General features: G+C 36.0%; 2 long non-coding RNA genes across 2 annotated transcripts; one reads left to right on the top strand and one right to left on the bottom strand.

Moving 5' to 3' along the window:
- Window positions 1-373: 373 nt before the first annotated feature.
- On the top strand, window positions 374-13,859 carry LOC135199155 (uncharacterized). The gene is made up of 4 exons (XR_010310935.1): window positions 374-459; window positions 11,425-11,550; window positions 13,166-13,248; window positions 13,649-13,859. It is a non-coding gene; the product is annotated as an uncharacterized LOC135199155 (long non-coding RNA).
- Window positions 13,860-13,889: 30 nt separating this feature from the next.
- On the bottom strand, window positions 13,890-14,894 carry LOC135199154 (uncharacterized). Its single transcript, XR_010310934.1, has 2 exons — window positions 14,725-14,894; window positions 13,890-14,569 (listed from the first exon to the last, which is right to left on the bottom strand). It is a non-coding gene; the product is annotated as an uncharacterized LOC135199154 (long non-coding RNA).
- Between the last annotated feature and the right edge of the window lie 120 nt (window positions 14,895-15,014).

Raw genomic sequence — 15,014 nt, 5'->3', positions numbered from 1 at the left:
AGATTTGTAGGCTGGACCTAAATAATTGTTATTCAGTTTTTGCTTTTCCTTTAAAGATGTTTTTTTACTTTTCCTTATTTGTTAAGAACAGAAATTTGTGCTATACAGAACAGGAACTTTGGGTCTGATACTCAATCTACTGCAGTTATTCTGAGAAAGGCCAAAGCTAAAATGAAAATAAGAGAGAGAGGTCAAAGCTTTGATAATAATCTAACCTTGGCTATAAATTTTGAGATCAATGGAACAAACCTTTTCAGAGCCGATATGCAGAGTTAGGTCAAAGTCAAAAAGTTATGCTCAAACTTGAAAGGTCAAATAGGAATATAACATCAGTCCTCATTTTAAAACTATATATAATGGATTTCATGTTTGTTGCAGGTACTCCACTATTGAAAGCTGTGTGCTGAATGCGACGAAGATCGAAGTTAAGGTCGTACTGAGAGGTTACAGATCCAAAGGGTAAGTTTGTTTATTTAATTAGTTCCATATGTTAGCAGGATAATGCAATGTCGTTTGATTGAGTTTTACTTAAATGTTGCCAGATATTTTGATTATGAAAGGAATATCATTTTTATCGAGAAAAGGCGTTTCGGGACTTCTTTTACTCTCCCTTGCCTGACGTTTGCGGTCACTAGATGCTCTTAGACATTTTTTTTTTTTTATGGAACAACTGCATTCCATTATAGGTCGGGGAGATGATACGTTATTGTAGGTTGAATGTGAACAATAAAACTACATTGAAATAAAACGACGATATAAATGAAGGCTCCTCTTACCTCACACCCTCCGACCCCCTCCAACCTGCAACCCAATCACCCCACGCAGCCGCCACCCCCTCCCCCTCTCCAACGTTTCCAACTGCGAAAAAAAAGTAAAAACCAGAAAATATCTTCAATCATTGAATTGCAAATGAAAATATAGATTCCTCTTACCTTAAACCCACCAACCACCCACCCGACAGCGTCCCCTCTCCCTCCCCCTTCCAACCTCTCCAACTTCTCCAACCTCCCGAGGAAAAAAACAAAAGTTAAAAACCTTGAAAATTTGCTTCAAGAATTAAAATGCGCAATAAAAGTAAAGACACCTTTTGCCTTAAGCCCCCCCAACCTACGAACCCCACCCCCAAACAGAACTCTCCTTCCCTCTTCCAACCTCCCAATAACCTCTGCAACCCCCAGTAAAAAAAAAAAAAAAAATAAGTAAAAACCCCTGGAAAAAAAAGTAAAAACCCCTGAAGAATTTATGAAGCCTTCAAAACTTTAGATATTCTTTTTGCACTGTCCATTTCTTACTGCGTTTTAGAGGCAGGAGAGGAACACCAGCGATGCGAGAGCGGATGATCCCAGCGGGGGACGGCCCTTCCTTCCACCCCCCATCCGTCCCCCCGCCTCACCTACCATACCCTCGACGGTGTCTCCTTAGAGGAAATAAAAGAACACTAAGAGAAAAGTTTAATGAACGTATCTTATGGTCTTTTACATTGAAACGAGGCTTCATCTCTCTCTCTCTCTCTCTCTCTCTCTCTCTCTCTCTCAAGATTTGACCTATGCAATAACTCTCTCTCGGAGCCTGACACTATTTGTTTGTGATTACACACCACGCAAGAAACGGGAGGATTCCTTTCATATGCCCTTGCCCCTTCTCCCCTGAAACAGATGGGAAAATTCATTTAAAAGAACACTAATAATCCCCTGTTCCATTGAGAGAGAGAGAGAGAGAGAGAGAGAGAGAGAGAGAGAGAGAGAGAGAGATCATATAAAAGTACCTGACGTGTGGAAACCGTCAGTCAAATAGAAATAAAACACCCTTTCTCCTTCCTCATATCAACTGGGGAGAAGTAGACAGATCTCTTTCTCCGGAAGCCTTCAATCAGCGCAGCATCATCCTTTCCAATCTCCCGTTCCCCTCTCCGGCCCTTTATAATTCAATGCAGGCAATTTACTTATATATATCCGAACCAATTAACATTAGTCTCTTATAACTATGGCCTTCATTGAAATTTAATGGGCGAGCTTGCTTTATTTCTACCTCTGCAAACACTGGAATGGGAATATCCTAATCCCTTGATACTAATCCCGACTGAAATCTATTTCTTCGATATCGATGAGCTGAATTTAGAGAAAGATTTTTCATTTAAATGATCTCTACTAAGTTTATCGGTCTTGTTTTTCTTTAGAGTAAAACGCATTGTATTTATTTTTTTTCTTTTCTAGAAAATATCATCAATTAAGTGGAATTGCAGCTATACGAAAAGTTATAATAGAAATGCAGTTCCTCTCAGTAACGTAATGGTCAAGGATTCATATTATTCCGAATAATATTGCAAATTTCCTTATTCGTGCACAGCGATAATGTAAGAGTTTCGTCTGCTTCACATATATGAAACTTGCCTCTCGGGTTTAACATTTTAAATATCCACGATAGTTTTCGGTATTTGTAAAGATCATTTTCGACTAAATGATATACGTAACATCAACAAATAATAATATTTGAGTTATTTTCTGAATTTTTAGTTATTTGGCTTAGTTTTTCTCTCCATTGAATTCAGTACCCTAACGTCAAAATAATAAACATATTCAAGTTACTTTTTAAATTTTAGTTATTTGGAATCCGTGCAACATAGTCTCCCATTTAAATGGATACAACTTCATTGTTGAAACTTGGGGACAGGAAAGGAGGCGAGGCAGGGAAGTTCAGGAAAAAGATTTCTATGAGATTTGAATGTTGTATCTAACTCTGCCATCATTTGAGGTTCTTTACAGCGTCCTATCGACCCCTAGCTGCAACCCCTTTCATTCCTTTTACTGCACCTCCTTGCATGTATCTTTCTTCCATCTTACTGTCCTCAACCCTATCCCATCAATTGTTTTACAGTGCAACTGCTTTGAGGTTTTCCTCCTGTTACACCTTTCAAACCTTCTACCTGACAGTTTCCATTTCAGCGTAGAATGACCTCAAAGATATGCCCCGGCGTTTGGCGTTTGGCCTAAATTCCGTATTCTGTTCTATTCTATTCGCACACTACCACAGCAATGACACATAATATCGCATTCCAAATCAAGGAATCCCTTCACATCTACGCAACAAGGGGACAACAACTGGGTTACTTTATCTACTAGAAAATGGCGCATGAATATTCTCAGGTATAAAATGAAGAAGGAAGATTGATATCCAGGGTGGCCATTTGTCCTATCGCCCGGGATGATCAAATTTGCACTCTGGTACGTGACGGGGAATAGCGTTTAGTGCTCGTCTGCCACAGCAGCCAGGTCAGGACGGTGATGATGACGATGGCTGTCAAGCCCCCGAAGCGACGCTTCTGATGACCTCGCGATGAGGAGGGAGGGAGGGAGTGATTTCGCTTGGTCTTGGATAGACAGATAGATAGATAGATAGATAGAGGACAATGAGAGAGAGAGAGAGAGAGAGAGTTGGATTACGGATGCCAGATTTATTCATCAGCTTGCAAAAGTAAACTCCACGAACTTGACGTAGTCCAAAATATGGGTTTACGTATTTGCTCTGGGGCTTTTCCAACATCCCCCGTCGAGAGTCTTTATGTGGATACGCACCAACTTCCACTTGATTTACGACGTGAAGAATTAGGCTTTCCGATACTGATGAGGATTAAAAGTAATGCTAGCAATCCATCAAATAAGGTTATTTAATCAACTTTGATGCTAGCAAATTCAAGCCAAGATCTTCTGTTTCCATTCCAGATCCGACTAAATGCATCTGTAAATAAAAATTCTATACTGACTCAGATGTTCATGAATTGGCCCCTTACCAAATTCCACCTTGGTTCATACCAAAGCTGAACTGTGCAAGAAAAATATAGTAAAAAGAACACCCCCAATGAAGAAATGAAGTCCCTGTTTCTGGAACATGATGAAGTTCATAAAAACGGCTCTAAAATTTATACAGATGGCTCAAAGTCATGCGAGGGAGTAGGTTTGCCATTGATAATTTTTGTAATGTTGTAAAGCTACCTCCAGCTGCTTCAGTATATACAGCTGAACTATCTGCTATTGTAAAAGCCCTAGATATAGCATATCATTCAAATATGAAGTCTTGTGTCATATACTCAGACTGTAAAAGTGCTCTGGAAAGCCTGAACAGTTATAATTCTTCCCATCCTTTAGTACAAAAGGCTCAGGCGTGGCTGTTTCGCATTTTGTGTAGGCATAAAACAGTACGTTTTTGTTGGATTCCTAGTCATGTTGGGATCCCAGGTAATGAAGAAGCAGACCGAGAAGCAAAGAGTGCCTGTTCCCAAAGAGAAATTGATACAAATAGAGTTCCCCATTTTGATATGAAAATCTCTATTCGTAACTATATACTAAGAAAGTGGCAGGAGCGATGGTCATCTCCCCTTCTTGCTAATAATAAGAAGTTAAAAACAATTAGACCTCAAGTAGGAATTTGGCAATCATCCTATCAAAGCGAATGACGCACAGTTTTCTTCTTGATGGTGGTAGTGCTCCAGTGTGTGTTCACTGTGACAGCCCTTTGACAGTTGAGCTCATTCTGGTTCACTGCACCAGGTATGTAAATGAGGGGCGGATGTACCATCTAGACGGTAAAACTATATCTGAAATTTTAGGAGACAACATCGATGTTGCCCTCTTATGGGTTTTTTTTTTTTAAAGGCTTGTGGATTTTCTATAAGAATGTCTAGTATTATATAGAGATAATTGTTAATTATTTTTTATTTTTATTTTTATCATAAATAGTCATTTAACTTTTAATTCCATTAGAAATTTAATCTTGATTTTTAGTTTTAAACCCCGTTTTAAACATTGATCATCAGAGTATCTATTTTAAAACTCATTATTATATCATTCCCATTGAACTCATTATTTATATTTCCATTTCTATTCATTATCACTATAGCGCTGAATGACTCTATGGGTCCCAGTGCTTGGCTTTATGCCAAAATCACATATTCCATTCCATTCCATTCTAAAACTGTGGCACTCTTATAAAAGTATACTTGAAAGGAAACACTCCCAAACATTTACGCTGAAGGACACACTATAGTAGATTCATATCAACCGTGCATTTCATTTCTAGGCGAGTCCCTTACTTCACTCCTGATTGGCTGTTGATAAGCCAATCACAGGGCTGGAAACAGGATGCATGTTCTACCTCTCCTCGAGGGATGCTTTTGAAGATGTATCCCTCAGGAGAGGTGGAACATAGATCCTACCCATGTGAACTCTGGCGAGAGTTTCTGTTTCCAGCCCCGTGGTTGCCTAATCAACAGCCAATCAGAGACGTCGTAAGGGACTGGCTTAGACATGATTCGTGATAAGAAGCTGACATGGGCTATTCATATTGACGCATTGAAAATGAAGGTAAAGAAATTCCTAAACATTTTAAAAGTCTCAGGTTTTAAGTTGGGTGCTGATAAGAGATCACTTTTACTGTTATATAACTATGTAAATTTAAGCCTGAATATTGTTCAAAGTCTACTCTTCAAATGCAAGGAAACTCAAGGGGGTTGGGTGTAGCTGATAATCTGGTCTAAGAACATGCAATGCGCCTTTTCGATTCTTGGGCATTCCATTGAGAGATTTGTATTTCTGGTGATAGACGTTCACTCGCGACGTGGTGCGGAAGTCACGTAAAGCCGTTGGTCCCGTTTGCTGATAAACGTAAAAAACAACACACAAACAAATAAATGGCAATGCATTGCTCTCAAGTTGCCTCCTTTGTTGATGCCAGACCACCATCTCTGTCCAAAAGCTGCTGTTAAACATTCAGTTAAATGTCCTTCAAAGAAGGGAAGTCTCAGTTTCTTTATCATCAAATACATTCTGGTCCTGTTAAACCAATCACTGATGGATCAAAAACATCAGGTAGTTCTGTTCATGGTAATAGTTCACATGTTGGTAGACTAATAATGTGTGTACTTTTACAGCTGAATTAACTGCATTAGCCTAATTTCTTGAGCTTGTTTCTACAGTACAGGGTAATACTTTCACCATATACTATTTATTCAATATATTCAAGAGTGGTTGTATAGGCTTGCTTCCAAATTCAAAGTAGTCCATTTTTTGCTGGGTCCCTGCACATGTAGGCATTGTAGGTAACGAACTTGCTGACCATGAAGCAAAAGATGTCATTACCAAAGATGACTTTCTGCTCCACCACATTCCCGCTTCCGATATGAAATGGACTATTCGTTCTATATATAAATACAATGGCAAGTGCATCGGTCATCTTCCCTTCTGTCCAACAATAAAAAGTATGGGAAGATCAAAGTACTGAACATTCACCCTACTCGACTGACCCACATTTCTTTTAAATTGGGTTATTGCACCAGTCTGTATACAGTGTGATTCTCCTTTTGCTGTGGAACATATGTTATTACATTAACGTAGGCGTGATGCAGTACGTCAAAAGACATGGTTCTGGGCAGAGATATATAGCAGAACTGCTTGGTGGGCCCGAGTATTTGTTGATAATATAGTTGCTTTCCTTAAAGACTAACTTCTGTAATTAGATTTAATGTTTGACCTCTTGGTACGTTTGCCAAGTGGTAGTATCATACATGCAGCTTTTACAGTTGTGTATTTAAGCACGTTTGTGTATATTTTTCATTTACACTAAACGTTATATGCATATCCCAAAAGCAAAGTTATTTGTCATCTATTTTTTATGGGAATATCAGTTTTTAGAAAATATAAACGTTTTTTTTACCATAGTTTTAAAATTCTTTTATTGTATTTAATTCAGTTCATAAATTCATTGACATAACTACCTATATTCATCTGAAACCAAATTCATTATAGCGCTGAATAATCCCTCGGATTCAAGTGCTTGGCTCGAAGCCTAAGTTTCATATTCCATTGCTCTGTTCGAACCAGTAAATTCCCGTCCTTTCTCATCCCCATAGACATCCTAAATCCCTACCCTCGTCTCTGTAGGCAGGTAAAAACCTAGAGATTCACATCAGGCTTAGTCAAACCAACTACTAAAAAAATAAGTGCATTAGTACCATTTAGTTTGGTTTTTGATTTGTGTGAGTTTCGTATATATGGTGTAACTTTGGTGTTTTTTAGTATATTTCGTCCAGTCTGCTTCATTCTGACAGAATCAACATCCTGTCCTTGCAATATTCTATTAATGTGGAAAATAAACTAAACTTTGGTGCCACAATATAAAATTTCTTTAGACTAATAACATAGTTTTAGCAAAGTCCGTTCAGAACGGAATGTCGTATATCCCCCTGTGAAAGCCTCTGGGTGGTTCCATTTTCTATATTCATTGGCAAATACAGATATAGTATTTTTAAGGATAGACTTAGTTAAAAAAAAAACTGAGTGAGAACCGGTTATAAACAGACGTTGGAACCATTAGCAAAATCAGCAAGCTACCTGACTTCTCAGATAGGCCTATGTCATCCGCTGGGGCAATTTTGCCAGATGAAATAGTTCAGCCGAACATACTGGCTATAATATTTAATAGTAAAAAGGTAAATAACTATGATTTAGATTAACGAGTGATTGCGGGACTGGAGTATGCGCATAACTGTGAAATCAAATTAACACAAAAAATAGTTAAATCGAATATATGTCAATGCAAATGTCATTAAAAAAGTTGAAATATACTTTTAGTAGTGTTGTTGAAATCATCGCAACGGAAATAGAATCATGGTGTAGTTGATGATATTGTACTGTATATAGCAGTGCAATACCAAAGTCTTCCTTTAATGTAATTTATGTTGCCCAATATATTGTACAGGGTGTCCATAAAGTCCCAGTACCATTGCAAGCAATAAGTACTTGTAATTTTACTGGGATTTTATGGACACCCTGTATTTAAATCAAAGACATTGAATATTTTACCTCTCTCTCTCTCTCTCTATGCCTCGCTTGTCTTGTCTTTCATGTGGATGCCCTCCCATATTGGGCTTGCTGGGAATGACATGGTGGACAGTCTTGCTAAAGCTGCCTGCACGCTGGACCTTGATGACAGAAATGTTGAGCCCTCACTTCGCTGCCTTAAACATAGAATATATTCAGCCGCTTTTGCCTGTACAGTACAGCGTAGGGATGCAGAGAGGGGCACTAGTGTTTCCATACAACATCATGATAACTTTCTGCAGAGCCTTCACAAGTACCGGCGACGTGGACTCATGGTGCGTAGGCATAATGTTGTAAGTGCCAGGATAAGGTTGGGATATCGTCCTGTGTGGCAGGTTGGACAGACACTAGATATACCACACTACACCTCATGTAAACTGTTGAACCGTTGCTAATGCCAATAACCTTGAACACTACTGCCTTCATTGCCCCACTCTTCAGGAATCTGTTACCTCAAGGACAAAATTTACTTCAAACCTGCCAATATTTACTCAAAGATGACCACCTAGACATAATTTTGACTCGTCTTCCTCACTTTGGTGGCTGCTAAACTGTCTGTTGCAGGTTTGTTGTATAATAGAATACGATCTCATATATGTTATTTTTGTAACTGATATACCGATGATTCAATGCTGTAATTTTTTTTTTCTGTTGATTTCTGATGTAATGTATGTAACTGCTAATATGTAACTGCTATGTAACTTTGTTTGACGTCTTTGGGCGTAATAAATTTATTAAATAATAATAATCTCTCTCTCTCTCTCTCTCTCTCTCTCTGTGGCAATTTTATACGCCATTCCTGAGCTTTTTGTATTGCCGTCAAAAAATAAATCTTGAATATAATATATATATATATATATATATATATATATATATATATATATATATATATATATATATATATATATATATATATATATAATCAGTAGTACTGTACGATTTGTTTAGCTAATATTAGGCTGATTGGTTAATGGGTTCTATTCCTTGTTTTGCTTACTTCATGACTGATGCTTTGTTTTTTGAGAAATATGCTACGTTAATTGCATAACATGGGTGGGAAATCATTTATCAAATATATTATATATAAAGAGTACATAATGTTTTTTTTATTAAGTTAAGTTGTAGGCTTGTGATACTGTAGTGTGGGGCTTTGCGCAGTGACTGGTAGTACTACATTACTACATACCATTGTCGGTGTAATGTAAGGCATACTTAAGTTCTTGCAGCGTCCCTTCGTCCCCTAGCTGCAACCACTTTCATTCCTTTTACTGTACCTCCGTTCATATTCTCTTTCTTCCATCTTACTGTCCACCCTCTCCTAACAATAATTGTTTCCTAGTGCAACTGCTTTGAGGTGTTCCTCCTGTAACACCTTTCAAACCTTTTCACTGTCAATTTCCGTTTCAGCGCTGAATGGCCTTAGTTGCCCCAGTGCTTGGCATAATGCCAAAAATCTATATCAATAAAAAATAAAGACCATTGTAGCATAAACTGCTTATAATGTATTGACGGTATAGGCCGACTTTCGTCTCTAATGGATGAGAAAATGAGAAAGATTGAGTGAGTGCTGGTGTAATATCTACTACATGCATTTACTTGAAGAACTTCTAATTATGATACGGCAAAATCAGTACCATTTTTTTCTCTTGAAAGCACGAAATTCACGTTATATATTTTTTTTCAGTAATAAAACGACTTGCTATTATTTTGTCATGTGGATGCCTACATTCGAGGGAAACATAAATTAATTATCTTTAGATTCATCACCTAAAAAAAGTTAGGAATGTACTAGTCTCAACAGCCATTAAAATACGTAACTAGCCCATTGCGTATAACTGAGGTATAGTACAACATATCTTGAATTGTACCATATATATCTTTGGTTAGGTCCAGTTATTTGTTAATTTTTGCAGCCTATTATTTTATTCTTGTCATATGGACGTCCTGATCAATTTACACTTTGTTCTATCCCCGTATCCATATTTGTTTATAGAGAAACTATCCAAAGTGGCTTATCCTTGGCGAAATATACTGTCTTGAAACTGCTGCTCTTCTAGCCCCACCAACCAATGGAAGATCTGTTCCACCCCGCCCCTTCTATCTTCCGCCAATGAGAGAAGGCGACAGAAAAGGGTTTTTTTTCTGGAAGGGGGAAGAAGGTGGAGACCTCTGATTGGAGGAGAGGAAATATTTTCTGGAAATCTGAGAGCTGGTTTTTAGGCGGTAGAATTCAGCTTGCTGTAGATTCTCTGCAATCTTGTTTTCAGTTATTACAGGTCAATTATTAGTGATCAGCATTTGCTACAGCAATGATAATGAAATGTAGAGCAATTACAATAATCTGAATCCGTCGTGAAGAAACCTTTGTATTCTGCAATATGTATCTAGAGTGCTCTTCTCTTAATTTGCCGAATGTCGAGAGTACAACTTGTGCGCATTAATTGGCATATTTTTGTAGCAGTTTAGTTAAGCCATACACTTTTAATATGCCTCAATTTCTCTCTGCGTGTTAATACTCTCATTTTCTCCATGTAAGAGGTATTATCATATTTTACAACCCTTACATGCGTATTACGTGATTTTCCCCCATTATTTCATTCGTCGTTGGCTCCAGTTTTGATTTTAGCACCAGTAAGCATCCATACGTGCAAATTTTCTCTCAAATACTCTTATCCTCCGAGTGAATTATGCAAAAGTTTTAATATAAAAGATTTTACGTTAGTACTACGATTTTGGCAATTTTATACATACATTCCTAGACGTGCATTTTTTTTTTTTTTTTTTCTTTCAACACATTTACTAGACTACAACGCATTTTGCGTGTGCTAAGTATTCAACCATAACTTGGAGGTTTCTATACATACGAATACTGCGTGCTTCTATAGCTCTTGCACAGGAGGAATTTTGCATTAATTTTGATAAATTGTGGCATCTGAAGTGTCTATTAAAACTTATATAGGGTAAGGCATGAGCTGACCGGTAACAAGGGAAGACTTAACTTTTGTATGTATACGTCTACGAATTGCAAAATCATATATATATATATATATATATATATATATATATATATATATATATATATAGATATATATATATATATATATATATATATATATATATATATATATCTATATATATATTGATATATTATATATATAGATATATATATATATATATATATATATATATAGTATATATATATATATATATATATATATATATATATTATATATATATATATATGTATATATATATGATGTATATATATATATATATATATATATATATATATATATGTATATATATATGTATATATATATATATATATATATATTATATATTATATATATATATATATATATAGTATATATATATATATAAAATTGAAGCTTTCAAGATCTTATCGGTTTACTGAAATGACAGCTAATTATGGTAATGTTTTCACTTTCTGAAACTTGATTGGAAAGTTATACCCTTTCTGAGGGGGTGTGGGGGCCACATGTTGAATATGAATTTTCTTGCGCCAGTTTCTAAGTATTATAAACCTTTTCAGAAAGTAGCACCATGGAGGAAGATAGTCTTCAGACAACTTAGTCCTAGGCCTACACACAACGAATTTGACAGAACTTAGCATCACGAGATATTGATGAAAAGGAAACCGTTTGGGAGAGAAATCATGGTAAGAACTTTATTTTTTAACTATAAAAAATAAAGGTAATTTAGGTATAATTTTAAGCATTTGTGTTAGTTCTTTGCATAAGAATCCTTTTGACGACAACACTGACTTTATTCAAGAGGATAGTACTATTGTACAGATTTACCACATAATCATCTTATAAGACATTTGTTGGAAGAAATGGTCAATGTGGCATCTTCTGTTAAAACAAGCAATTTGGAACCTACTTAGCCACTGAGACGTAATTGTTTCACGAAATTAACTAAAGTTAACAGAACTTAAATTAAACATTTCAGTTGACAGAGCTTCAACCTTGATCATGGAAAGTGTTGAAAAAAATCAAGATTTGAATTGGTCTATGAAGCAGTGTAGATTAAACCTCTAGTTAGGATCAGACGTGGTGGTTAATTAATTACCTTGCCCTAAGATGGGAAGGGTCAAGATAACCTTGTTTCAGTCATTATCTGCCATTTAGTTTGGCCCTTGTCCAATGGGGTTCGGAATCCTGACAAATCCTTTGAAACACTTTTAACGTCTACTTTTTTTACCATATTAGTATTCACAGTGGGCTCCTGATAAATCCTATGTTAGATGGTCTGGTCCTGTGCTAGATGGTATATTCCAGCTATCACTCCATTGATGGCATAAAGGTAGCTAATCCTAGAGCTTCCTCACTCCAGTGTTTCTCATTGGCTCAATTTGGTTATCATTTGTTTCATTATGTAGAAATATCTAAACTTTAAACCAAGTCACTGGAAAACTTTGAAATCTGCTCATTTCTACATTGTCCTAAACCCATAGGATCCTCAGTTAAACATTTTTCAAGATCCTGGTATTTGCAAAACCTTTTGCAATGTATTTCACTTTTAGATATTAGTTCATCCATTTCAGTGATTTAGCTCGTCACTTCATGAGGACACAGGCTCAATAACTTGTTTATTCATCCCATCATAGGTCTAAGATAGTTGGCATCTGTACCTGGTAGTGTCATAAGTCTTTTTCCACACTTGTAAATTTCTTATAAAGTAGTGGAGAGTCTTGTTACCCATCTACCCTCTGACCTTTTTCGATAATTTTTTTTTATTTGGTTAAAAATAATTTTTTTCACAGTAGTATAGGGCATTTTTCAATTACGTGGTAAAGGTCTGTACTGAAATTTTTAGCGTGTTAAGCTTAATGTAAGAAGAAAATTTAAGAAAAAAAGTGCTATTCAAAAATAGTGCAAGATCGATTTACTTGTACAGGAAAATAAATTATTTCTGTTGCTTTGACCTTCGAGCTACCGAAGTGATAGTCTTACCAATAGCTTCGAAGTTTATCCTCTAATTAAAGATTCCATGAGTATTCAGGCCTGTCTTTGAAGATTTTGTTAAAATCAGCTGTTTTATATGTTACTTTTAAACGTAATTCTCTGATAATTTTGAAGTTAATTTATTATTTTTTTTAACGTAAACTTTGGTTTCCTATGTCAACAGTAGGTGACTAGCTCGTGAATATATACTCGCTATCAGTATATACACCCTTTATTAATAAGAATAATACACACTATCAATATACACCATTAATACGCTGTCAATATACACCTTTTATTAATGATGTTATTTCTTGTTTTTTACAGAGTTAACTGGAGTTACTACCAACGTGAAGAGAGAGTGAGTCGCGAAAATAAAATGCTGTGAAACTGCGCGTCAGATTTTCAGAGTAAGTATTTTGTCTATATCAATTTTGCTAAAAAAAAATCTTACTTATTTCAAAGGGTCATTAATTGCCTAATCCTTTTTTCTGATGTAATTTTACTAAATTTTAACTTGCTGTAATTTTGCTAAATGAAAATCTTCATTCTTTGTAAATTTGCTAAATTTTAATTTACTATGATTTTACTAAATGAACATAATTTTTTCTAATTTTGGTAAATCTTAATTTACTGTAATTTGTTGAGTAAATATCACTTGCTGATTTTTCTAAGGCTCATTAATAGCGTAATGATTAATTTAAGTAAACATATAATTAGGCAATTAGGTAGCCAACTATTTGTGCATTAGGACAACTAGCTAATGAATCTTAACTTTAAATAATTTATTGATATTGTTTTCTTTCACAGAAACAGCCGAAGGGTTAAACTACCAACACAAGAACTTGCAGAGGATTAGCCAAAGGGTTATACTACCACCAAGATAAGAACTTGCGGGGAAACAGATGAAGGGTTACACCACCAACTCCACCCAGACAAGAACTTGCAAAGAAGCAGACGAAGGGTTACATTGCCTCCAAGATAAGAACTCTCAAATAAGCAACTAAAGGTAGATTATAATTACCACAAGGAAAGCAAGATCGTCGAGAAATAAATTTCATAAGCATGTCTTTTGTGACAAAGTTTTATATAGGACATATAACATGTCTTTGTGACCAAGTTTTATATAGGACATGTAACATGTCTTTCTACCTGAGGCTACGTTTTAAATAAAAACTGCAATAAACAAATACAACATACTTTACATGCTGCCAAGTAAGATAAATATTTCCTGACAATACTGAAAAATCTAGTCACTGCTCACACGGTCATTGGGTGTTTTCACACTTTAATCAATTTGCCACGTGAAGGAGTGCCCACTTGTACACCAACATCGACGCTATCATTTGGTGGTATGCTGACTTCCTTTAATGGTCATCTATTCTTCCTCAGTTACTCCGTAACTGATGTTTCCACGAAGGCCTGTAGGCTGAATTTTCTAAAAGACGAAGGGGTTGCGTCTAGACCGTTAATGGTCACCCTTATTCCTCAAATACCCCGTAACTAATGTATCCACGACGTCCTGTAGGCCGAGTTCTCTACGACGAAGGTTTTCTTCTATACCCTTGATCAAAAGGATGATAGCTCCTCCTTATTAGAAGGATGAAACCCTCTCGGCGTACATCATAATAGGGCAAAGACTTCCAACACTCCTCAACTTAATAGTATATCACTAAAACGTATATTCTCCCTAGCATTGAAAACGACCCTCATTTGCATGGCGATCCTGACCTGAAAACGTAAGAAAAACAACTAATTAGTTAATCACGAACGACTTCAGTAATTAGTACGTATTAGTACTGTTATATTTATCATAGAAACCTTTTTTTTCATCCATCATACTAACAAAAGAAGAACGAACGAGAAATGAATGCAGTGCTACTTACTATTCGAGAAGGAAGTAAAATTTTAATATTTCATAGCAAAACTATTAGACTTCCTCTTGTCAATACACTATGTATCCTCGGATGGACTAACAAGTCTTGGAGACATCCTAATCCTTGTAACTCCATTTCAAGTCACAGATCACCACGTAACAGGCAGCTATGTCGAGTAGTACCTACGGAGAAAAAATAGACTCCTCTTTGCATCAAGATAAACATAGGTTTATATAAACCCTCAATTGTAATCTATCTAGACAACACTGTCAAAGACAAAGACTCATTAGAGATTATAT

The sequence above is a fragment of the Macrobrachium nipponense genome, chromosome 25 (genome assembly GCF_015104395.2).
Source record: "Macrobrachium nipponense isolate FS-2020 chromosome 25, ASM1510439v2, whole genome shotgun sequence".
In the NCBI taxonomy this organism is placed as follows: domain Eukaryota; kingdom Metazoa; phylum Arthropoda; class Malacostraca; order Decapoda; family Palaemonidae; genus Macrobrachium; species Macrobrachium nipponense.
This window is presented reverse-complemented; position numbering and strand designations above follow the sequence as displayed.